This window comes from Lepidochelys olivacea (genome assembly GCF_965140295.1).
Source record: "Lepidochelys olivacea isolate rLepOli2 genome assembly, chromosome: 2".
NCBI classification, from domain to species: domain Eukaryota; kingdom Metazoa; phylum Chordata; order Testudines; family Cheloniidae; genus Lepidochelys; species Lepidochelys olivacea.
Window position 1 is genome coordinate 215,422,724 of NC_140412.1, and position 12,123 is coordinate 215,434,846.

The following is a 12,123-nucleotide window of genomic DNA, read 5'->3' on the forward strand; positions in this document are numbered from 1 at the left end:
GACTGAAATGTTTGGGAAACTATATTTAAGATAACAGGATTTGTGCATATCATTTTCTATTAATAAAATGACAGACTTTATATGAGCTTGTGTTGTCCAGGAGAGAGCTGGGCAGTACAAGACACACATTTTGGGGGGGAAAGTCTGGGAATGAGAATTTGCTGGTGTTGGTCTGCAGTGTATTTCATGAGTGGCTAGCTATAGCACTCACAGTATAGCTGGGAGTAATTTACATGCTGGAGGTTGGGTGTGAGCAGACCAGGAGTGGTTGATCTCACAGCGAAGCAGTGTAAAAGGCAATCCAGATTAGAGACTTCAGAGGACAAAACTGTTCAACAGTCCAGATTGTACCCTGGGAAATGTCACACAGTTATTTAGGAATCCTGACTCAACGGCTATCCAAAAAGTTTGCCTCAAAACCTTTGCACTCTCTATTCCCTATATAAAATGATGTTGTATCAAGTACTGACTTAGCAGCAGCCAGAGCCATTGGCATGGAAACTCAGATGTGGAGAAAAGAAAAGGAGAGCAGTGAGAAGGAATCAGAAGAAACATGTGAGAAGTCAGGTCCAATTCTTGAGGAACTTACCATCTGCATTCCTGTGTAGGAAAAGAGGAAAACAGTAATAAAAAATAACTGGTTAGAGCAGTGTTATTTCCCAGGAAGTAGGCTATTTAATTTGTTCCTTTTCTGAATTTTATGGGTACTTAGTATTATTTTAAATAAATACTATATTAGTTTACATGCTTGTGGAAGCAGGAGCAGATAGTACTAGAGCACTCAGTGCAAAAAGCTAGGATTTTGAGGAGGAATTTGGAAAAGGAGAGGGATGTTTGAAACATAGGCAGAGGGGCAATGTGAAATAAGTTGCAAGAAAAAAAGATAAAGCCACGGGGTTACATTCACCCAAAGCGGTACCTAAAGTACAAATTGTACTGGTGTCAACTTTCTATAGACAATAGAGTCCCCTCCCACACTACCTGAAATAGACTGGCATGGCCTGCAGGCATTCTGGTATTGCATATGGTTATATAGTAGTAGAGAGGATCCATTTCCATTTCCTAGGAAGCAGGTAGAGGAGAGTAAGGGCCATTTAAGTATTAACCTGTGGTCTGAGTACTTTACACGCTTACTGCAGGGAGAGAAGCGATTTTGTTTTCTGGGAGTCCCTAATGAAAGCGGAGCTCCTAGAGCAGCGTGGATGGGAACTCTGTCTTCGATTACTTTTCTGTCCCTAGGCACTAGTTGAGACAGTCAAGACTTTTTCTCTTAGCATCCTAAACGGGTTGCATGTGACGCTTACTTTTCAGTTAAATTATTACATTTTTCACAATCTAAACTAACCATTTAAATTATAATTATTGCAATGCCCTCCAACAGCTTTTAATAGGTCTCTTGCTTGCAGCTTGTTTAGAATGCAGAGGCACAATTTTCACTGAGTTGGATACTATTTTGCTCCAACTTTTATGACCATCATGTGGCCCTTAACCCTGGCTGCATATTAAGTAGTGTATTGGATTTAACGTGGCACAGCCTGGGCTGTCAGTTGCATCTGAAGCCAATTGTCATTTGGCATGGCATGACATTAGGATGTGGAGGCTTACTGTACTGTGGAATCCATCTCATTTCCTCTCTTTCACTTTTTGTAACACCCTAAACCCTTTGTTTTTCCCCAAAGGTGTAAAGTCAGGATTGGGAGAAGGAGTTGCAGAGCAGCACACATAGTAAGAAATGAGAGCAGAGAGGTAAGGGAGGGTGAATTATTGTAGTGTTTCAAAGGTGAGGAGAAGAAACTTCAAAGTGATGCAGTAAGAGAAAGACTAAGCCAGTAACGGGACTCTAGGGGATTGGGGGCGAATTGGAACAACATAGAGCACTGGGGCAGAAGAATGCACCTGTGTAGAGGGATTTTGGATAAACAAGAAGGGGTAGGGTTGACAAACAGGTGGTAAGGATACAGACTCCATTTAAATAAGATAATACATAAAAGTCAGGAATGTAGTCAGGTAGAGAGACTCTTAACCCTCTTTCCATTTATGCTGGATTTAATGGCTACTAAGTCAAGAAGAAAATTTTGGCCCCTATTTTTTCTTTACAAGAAAAATGGTTAATCAAACAATTTAATCAATGATCCAGGCAACATTTATTTACATTATGTACAGTTTCTGCAAAATATACCTTTGAACGTGATAATACAGAGCAAGCCCAGCACACTTTGGATCTGTGCATCCAAAAATGGGAGCCAGCACACTTGGAATACGGCAAAGGTCAGTTGAACTATTGCTCCAACAATCCAGAATTTAACCATGTTCCCAGCACATTAAGAATGTCTATATGTCCATGTATTGTAGGGGTCAACTGAAGTTGGAGACCACCCCAATTGGGCTGGTGTCAGGTGTCTTGCTGCAAATATGAACTCAACTAATAAATTGAGTGTGTGTAAACTCCCCATCAGGTATTAAAGCACCCATTTTGCGGACACCTGTTGATTCCCTTCTCTCCTACACCACTTTTTCACCAGTGTAACTCCATTAAATTCAATGGAGCACCTCCTGATTTACAGCACTGCAAGTTATGTCATGTTAATTCCCAACTGCGGATGGGGTTCTGTGTATTCTGCATTTTGATGATGTAGAATAATTTTACAATGTAAAAGAAAACAGGGATTGTTCTCCAGAATATTAGGCCTTGTCTACATGCAGGAGTTGCACTGGTTTAACTATAATCAGTTTTTAAACTGCTTTTGGTTAAACCAGTATAAACCCCCTTGTCTTGGTAGACAGTTATTTCAGTTTCAGTGGCTTATTGCGGTTTAGCTTAATCTATTGCTGTTTGACTTGGCTTATACTGGAATAAGCCTAGTGAAAACCCAGATAAGAATGTCCAGACAGCCTTTTGCACCAGAGATACTTTGCTTGTTGTGTAAACAAGCCCTCAGTTTTCATTTTAAAAAAAGGTTTCTAGCTTTTATGGTTGTTGAAATAACCTTGAAAACGTGACCTGAATTCAAACCAACGCAGGAATGTCTGCCTGAGTTTGCAGACAGCCAGATACAATAGCTCTAAGAGAGATGAACCTATAGTAATTCCATCTAGTTCAGCCAACTTTGCAGCTGGAATGGTTGGCAATGATTTTAACTTTGTTAGAAGATTCCTTGTCATCTCACAAAACTTATTAACTCTATACCCCTATTTTTTTCCACAGTTGTGTATATTCCCAGGAATATGAGAACTGCCATACCTGATCAGACCAGTAGTCCAGCTAGGCTGGGTATCCTAGCTCCAAATGCTTCAGAGGAAGGTGTAAGAAAACTCATAATATCCTGCTGGTGGGGAAAGTTTCATCTTAGTTTCATGCAGTTTTTTGGCTGGCTAATGCACTATGTGATTATATCCCTTTTATCTTTTTATCCTATCTGTCATCTATCATGTATATCTATTGTTTGAACTATTCTCTACAGGTTCAGCCATAAAGGTCACAATAGGACATAGGTCATAAGTCAAACCAGATCAAAAGCTATAGTGTGCCAAATGTTGTAATATAATTCATGCTAGTGTATATAGCACATACATAAAGTGATAGCTCATGTTAGGACATTGCCTCATATTGCTCTTATAGTGCTACAGCTCCCCTAAGATTGTTACAATATCCTTTTAACTTTCTCATGGATTTGCCTAGCTGTGAGTTATTTCTGGCCAGTGGAATGTACAGAGTTACCTTTTGGGTATTATTTAAGCAGGCGTTTTGTGATTTTGCCAGAGATCTTTTTTGCAGGAGTCAAGGTGTGTATTGTTTTCCTAGTTTAAGAAAAGAGAGAAGGAAACTGAAGATTTACACTTTGGCGTAAAGACATATTGGGTATATGATCTCTTGGTCACAGCAGGGATATGCAGGAGAAGCCATATTCAATCAACTTTAGGTACCACAATTTTTTGTATTCCATCTTAAAACAAAAAATAGACAACTTGCAACCTAATACTTCTGTTTCTGGTTTTGAGGGATGCTGTTTTTTATTTTCTTTTCTAAATGCTGCCACTCATGTTTTTGCTCATTGTTCTGTTACTCTTGGATCAGAAAGAGATAAAGAATGGAAGAAAAAACCCTCTGAAAATGATCCTTTTCTTATTGACTCTTCACCCTTCTCTCACTCTTTTGACTTTTCCCCCTTTGGGTCTATAGTGGAAAAGTCATTACTTGCATGTGGAGGAAAAAGCATTTAATGAATCACAAAATCATTCAATTATTCTTAAAAACACTTCACATCACACATCTTTTTCCAAGTAAAGTGTGCATTTTTCACATTTAAATGGTGCATAACTACCTTACACAATGAGTCCCTAGAGTTAGAGACATTTTTACAGAAGGGTTCCAGAAGTATACACAGCATTTTGATATATGTCAGCATTAAAGACCCTATATTTAAGATGCAGAGTTTCCTTCTCTCTCTCTGCTGTCTTTCAACAATATTTATGCAAAGGTGCCTTAGTGTTGTAGTGAAACTACCTAGCTTGTACCGTAGTTAGATTCACGTGCTTTGCTTAGCTCAGAGTGCTGCATTACCATATGATAAATTTCTAGTGATCCTTAGCAGCTGATGTGGTAATCATAGTATTTAGAATTTTTGTAATGAAATATCTGTTTGTGGAGGACTGTAGGACTAGAAGTGAGAGACTTCCACTACAAGTCAAATTATTCTCAGTTGTTTGTTGATATGAGAGTAGAATCAGACCCAACTATTCACAAGTTTAATTCCACTGATTCTGTAGGAGTTACTCTGGGTTTATGCACAGTGTAACTGAGACAAAATCCATCCTAATCTGTTTTTATTTTCTGGTCCTCTTCTGCCCCTTTTTTTACTCTTCCCCCCCAAGCGCCCCACCCTTGAGTTTTTGTATGGACTTTAGCTGAAACACCTCACTTTCTGAATGTTATGAAGATGTGTGCTCTGTGAACAGCAGGGCCAGGTGAAATTCAAGGACTCTGAGAATTTTGCAAAATTCTCAAACTATTGGGTTTGCAAAATTAGTATGAAGGCCAGATCCTCAGCTGGTGTAACTGGGGATAGCTCCATTCACTTCAATGGTGCTATGCTGATTTATACTGCTGAGTATCTGGCCTTGCATTTGTAAACCTTTTTTTCTCCCTGTGATTTAAACACACTTTTTTTCCTTTTTTAGTGATTCAGCTTTTGAAACAATCCTTGTTTTACTAGCAGATTGTAATTATTGGACTAGAATAGAGATAGCAGAAAACTGCCACCCTCAGAAAAGGTAGACTGACATCGTGAGTACTGTATACATGATAAATTTAGATGAGTTACATTTTTTTTTTTTAGAATTTTTCTCTTTCCCTTGTTGTATCATTTTTTTCAGTCTTTCCTATCCAAAATGTGAATTCAGAAACTTTCATGGTTGCAGTCAAGCTTTCAGACTCATGGTTTTCCTGAAGGTACAAAAATTGGGCAAAATGAGTTACCTATCCCTATAATACTTTATTTCAGTTAAACATAGTGTGTATTAGAAAATTATGCACTATTTCCTTTCATTTCTCTGGAGTCCAGAGGGAGTTTTAAATTTACTTAGCTGTAAAATTTACAATATTTCACAGCGCAAGACAAGTCTTTTAAATTCACTCACATATCACTAATCTGTAATACTAATGCTAGATGGCATTATGATAGACATGCATTTAGACTGTATTAGTTCCCATAGTGTGGGAAAAATCCTGGTCATATGCAAGGTGACATTAAAGGGAGAAACCTCTTTATGCAGCAAAACCAGGCTCCACATGCAGTTGATTAATCCTGAACTGGTTGAGTCTGCCCTAGAAGGCAGGAAAGGAGGCCTACAATTGAAGTAGTCATGGATTAGAAGGCCAAAAGGGACCATTGTGATCCTCTAGTCTGTCCACCTGTGTAACACAGACCAAAGGACTTCCCTGAATTAATTTCTCTCTGAACTGGAGGATATCTTAGAGAAAGCATTCAATCTTGCTATAAAATGTTCCAGTGATGAAGAATCCACCACAGTTAGTAAAACATTCAAATGATTAATCACCCTCACCTTTTTTAAAAAGCACCTTATTTACTTTCTAGTCTGAATTCATCTAGCTTCAACTTCCAGCCATTGCGTCTTGTTATACTTTTGTCTGCCACACTGAAGTGCCTTCTACTTTCACACTTCTATTCCCCATGTAGGTACTTCTAGACTGTGATCAAAATCATTAACCTTCTCTTTGATAAATTTAATGGATTGAACTCCTTGAGTCTGTCACTATAAAGGCATGTTTTAAAATCTTTCAGTCATTCTCATCACTTTTCTCTGAACCCTCTCCAATTTACTTCAATTCTGGACACCAGAACAGGACATATTGTTCCAGTACCAGTTATGCCAGTGCCAAGCAGAGAGGTAATACAATCTCCCTCCTACTTGACATTCTCATTTATGCCTCCAAGGATCACATTAGCCCTTTTGGCTGCAGTGTAGCACTGGGTGCTCATGTTCAGCTCACCACCCACCATGATCATTTAATTTTTTTTTAATTTATTGAGGCCCTGCTTCCCAGGATTGTGTCCCTGTCATGTATGGATGTATGGCCTACATTTTTTGTTACTAGAGGTGTAACTTTATGTTTAGCCATATTGAAATGCATATTGTTTGCATGGGCCCAGTTTACCAAGCGAACCAGATAGCTCTGTATCCGTGACCTGTCCTGTTAATTATTTACCACTTTCCCCACTGGTCGTGTTATGTACAAATTTGATCTGTAATTATTTTATTTTCTTCCTGGCCATTGATGAAAATGTTAAATGGAGCAGGGCAAGGACCTAGATCATTTGCTTCTGAGCTGTCAGTGACTCAGAAACTACTATGGCCATTTTAGATTGTCCTACTTCCCCTTCTCCCCTTTTGCCTCCATGATCCTTCCTAAATAGGTTATAGCCATTGTTAGTCTCTAAGGTGCCACAAGTACTCTTTTTCTTTTTGCGAATACAGACTAACACGGCTGCTACTCTGAAACCTATCCCAGTTATGCAAATCTTCCCAACAGGTTTCAGTAATATCAACTACATAGAATTTGTGCTCATAAATGGTTGATTCTAATGCCTCTTATTTATTACTCACATTCCTAGCATGGGTGTAAAGACAATTAAATAATTTCTTTTTATGCCCCTTGGTGCTTTGGTTAATTTTATTCTTTACCTTGACTTTGTTGTCAATGAGTGATCATTTGTTCCCCCTTTCATCCTCATGTTTTTTGTTGGTTTTAAGTCAGCGAAGCTAGGACAATTTACATCAGCTCAGGATCAGCCTTGGCACCATTCTCTTGATTTTAATAGGAGCTGGATGAGGCCCTAGGCAAGTACATCTTCCTATTGACCTTTAAAGTAAAATGTGCAGATCCTTGGAATCATGTGTACAGCATAAGTTTATTAAATATATAAACAGTATTCAGATTTACTGTAATACATTTCAGAGTAACAGCCGTGTTAGTCTGTATTCGCAAAAAGAAAAGGAGTACTTGTGGCACCTTAGAGACTAACCAATTTATTTGAGCAAATTGGTTAGTCTCTAAGGTGCCACAAGTACTCCTTTTCTTTTTGTAATAGATTTGCATTTACAGGAGTAAAATACTTCACAGCAAAACTCCCAGTGAAATCATTAGGGCCAGGATTTGACCTCAAGTATGTTCAAATCTTCAGCCATCCAGCAGCTTCTCTGACAAAGGCTAGTCCAATATCGTGACTTTACTCCACATCAGACTCATTACAGAATTCAGTTCCTGGGCCACAACTCCAAGTTATCTCCCCCTGCATTTAATTGTGGCCTTGGAGAGATTGTGAACAACTGAAAAACTGACTTACACTGAAATACCTCTGTTCATCTTTATCAACTTTTGCTACAATACTTGACAGAAAATAATCTCTAAATATGGCTTGAAACAATAAAAAAAATTGAATATTTTAATTTACATAACAAATCATTCCTAATTAGTCAAACAATTAAAAAAAATTAACCGTGAGTAATCGCATGATTAAAAAAATTAATCACGATTAATTGCACTGTTAATATATTTGAAAATGTAGAAAATGTCCAAAAATATTTAAATAAATGGTATTCTATTATTGATTTAAATTGCAACACAGAACAAAGTGTACAGTGCTCACTTTATATTTATTACAAATATTTGTGCTGTAAAAATAGTATTTTTCAATTCAACTCATACAAGTACTTTCTCTTTATCATGAAAGTTGAACTTACAAATATAGAATTATCTAGAAAAAAATAACTGCATTCAAAAATAAAAATGTAAAACTTTTAGAGCCTACTAGTCCCTTCAGTCCTACTTCTTGTTCAGCCAGTCATTCAGACAAACACGTTTGTTTACATTTGCAGGAGATACTGCTGCCCGCTTCTTGTTTACAATGTCACCTGAACGTGATAACAGGCGTTCGCATTGAACAGTTGTAGCCAGCATCGCAATATATTTGTGACAGATGTGCTAAAGAGTCATATGTCCCTTCATCTTCAACCACCCATTGCAGAGGACATATGTCCATGCTCATGATGGGGTGTGCTCGATAATGATCCAAAGCAGTGCAGACCGATGCATGTTCACTTTCATCATCTGAGTCAGATGCCACCAGTAGAAGGTTGGTTTTCTCTTTTGGTGGTTGGGATTTTGTAGTTTCCACATTGGAGTGTAGCTCTTTTAAGACTTCTCAAAGCATGCTCCACACCTCGTCCCTCTCAGATTTTGGAAGATGCTTCAGATTGTTAAACCTTGGATCAAGTGCTGTAGCTATCTTTAGAAATCTCACATTGGTACCTGCTTTGCATTTTGTCAAATCTGCAGCGAAAGTGTCCTTAAAATGAACAACATGTGCTGGGTCATCATCCGAGACTGCTATAATATGAAATACATGGCAGAACATGGGTAAAACAGAGCAGGAGACATACTACCTCTCCCCCAAGGAGTTCAGGCAAAAAATTAATTAATTAATGCATTATGTTTTTTAACAAATGTCATCAGCATGGAAGCTGGAGTGGTGCCCAAAACATGAAGGGTCATATGAATGTTTAGCATATCTAGCACATAAATACCTTGCAATACCTGCTACAAAAGTGCCATGCGAATGCCTGTTCTCACTTTCAGGTAATATTGTAAATAAGAAGCGGGTAGCATGATCTCCTGCAAATATAAACAAACTTGTTTGTCTTAGCGAGTGGCTGAACAAAAAGTAGGACTTAGTGGACTTGTAGGCACTAAAGTTTTACATTATTTTGTTTGAGTGTAGTTATGTAACATTTATAAGTTGCACTTTCATGATTAGGAGATTGCATTACAGTACTTGTATGAGGTGAATTGAAAAATAAGATCTCTTATAATTTTTACAGTGAAAATATTTGTAATAAAAATAATATAAGGTGAGCACTGTACACTTTGTATTCTGTGTTGTAACTGAAATCAATATATTAGAAAATGTAGAAAAACATCCAAAATATTTAATACATTTAAATTTGTATTATATTGTTTAACATTGTGATTAAAACTGTGATTAATTTTTAATAACTATTAATTTGAGTTAACCATGTGAGTTCACAGTGATTAATCGACAGCCCTATTAATATAATCTGAATTGAACATTTTGGTGTACACAATTACGCTTACCATCTTTATGTACAACCACATTATAAAATGCTAATGAAAGAGAAAGGACTTTACAGGAGAGAGGATAAAAATATATATTGACTGAAAGCTCATTGTGATGGGAACTGTCTAACTGTACACACATATAGTACAATTTCAATACTACTGAAATACTACAAATAAATATTAAATCTCTAAAATAAATGGATAAGAATACAGGTGTTAATCTGCCAGTGTATGGTGTATTGCCCACTCATACAGATCCTATGCCAAGTACCTTATTTTTTTTTAGTAATCAATTGTGTATAAAGCAATAGGTATGCATGGCACTTTTGAAATGGAGTAAAGACATGTTGGGACACTCCAATCAACATTAATGAATTAACAATATATTTGGCTTTAAAATGATAAAGTGAAAGGGAGCCTGTGTGGACAGAAACTAGTTGCATTTTGTAAACAGACATTTCCTACCATTTCATGTGCATGAAACACATTGGTTGCATTTCTTACCGGGTCCTGGGATTACTCATACTAAAAGAGAGATGGAAAAATCAGCACAATGATGCCAAAATGTAAACAGCAAAAACACTTACAGAGAACATTCATACTAGTAGGAACACTTTGAGAAACCCAGAATTGAATAGACATGGGCCCATATCCACAGAGGGATTTAGGCACCTAAATCTGAAATTTTGGTGCCTATATTCCAGTTTTAGGCACCACGGTGATCCACAAAACCCCCAATCAGCTACCACCTAACCCTGTAGGTGCCTAAACTCACTCAGTGTTTAAATTTCTACGGTAAAGGTTCCCAAAGTGCCCAAGTTTCTGCCTCTGGGCATGTGCACTGCTGCCTCACTCTAGGATGATCAGGAGAATAGAGGGTCTATCTTGTGAGAGGAGACTGGAAGAGCTTGGTTTGTTTAGTCTAGCTGAGAGGGGATATGATTGCTCCCTATAAATACATTAGGGGGATGAATACCAGGGAGGGTGAAGAGTTATTTAATCTAAAGAATAACGTTGACCCAAGAACAAATGAATATCGATTGGCCATGAACAAATTCAGGCTGTAAATTAGAAGGTTTCTAACCATCAAAGGAGTGAGGTTCTGGAACAGCCTCCCAGTTGGAGCTGTGGGGGTAAACAACTTAATTAGTTTTAAGAGAGAGCTGGAAAAAAAATGTGGAGTGATATTGTATAACAGGGTTGTTTGTGATGGGAGGGCTCAACGGCCCTGGGGCTCACTTCTGGCCTACATCCTGTGTTCCGAAAGCTCATGCTTCAGTGTTTCAACCAGGCACCAGGAGGGATTTTTTTTCACCTAATGTATTCAGGGAGGGTTTTTGATCTCTTTCCTCTGACACATCAGGAGATGACCACGGTTGGAGATGGGACATTGGGGGTGGAGTGGGCTACAGCTCTGAAGTGGCACTGAGTATTCTCTTGGCTGGCTTGTTCTTGCTAACATGTTTAGTGTCTAACTGATTGCCCTACATGGAATCAGGCAGGATTTCCCCCCGCTCCCAGGTCAGATTGGCAGCGACTTTGGGAGGTTTTTTGCCTTCCTTTATAGGGTGGGTGTTTGAGTGACTTGCCAGGATTATCTGGGTGTATCTCACTTAATCAATTCCCTGCCACTGCAGGGGCCTTGGGCACTGGTACACCTCGATCCCTCCTCTTCTGTGCCTGTGGCACATAATAGTCTAGTCTCCTGTAGATGGGAATACTTTGGTCTCATTTGGCTTGTTAGATTAGTGTGCAGCTGTGAGGTGGTGTTGATTGCCTGATGGGGAGAAAGGATTTGAACAATGGTCTCTCACCTCCCAGATGTGGGCCTTAACTGCCATGCTATAGAATCATTCTCTCTCTCTTGCTCAATGATTTAATTAAGTATATATACACACACAGAGCGAAACAGCTTGAAGAAGAAAGACTGAGGGAAATCCATATCAGAATATCCCAATATCTCCTGAGAGACAGGAGACCTCTGTTCAAATCCCTTCTTCCCATCAGGTAGAGGGGGGAATTGAACTCAGATCTCCCATATCCAAGTGCTCTAGCCACTGGTCTTAACCATTGTAATGTAGGCACCACCACCAGCCCCCATTTTGTGAGAGATGAGATGAGGCAAGGCAGGCCCATAACATATTATTGCAAGAAACGGCTTAGGTGTCTAAGCTCCCTGGCTCCAGGAAAGAGGTGCCTAACTCCAAGAGAGGGGCGGGGCTTAGGATCCCTTCCTCTTGTTATCTGCCATTGGTTAGCATAGGTAGGCAGCCACCTAGCATGCAGTCTTTTGTGGAGCCTATTCTCAGGCATCTATCTCTCCCCATGCATTGTATAGGGAACCTAGGTGCCTAATTCAGGATTTGTGGATCCCAATATTGTTCCAATGATTTTCTAGGGGCCTAAAATTTAGCACTAAAATGTCTAAGTCCCTTTGTGGTTCAGGGCCATGGATAATAAAATAC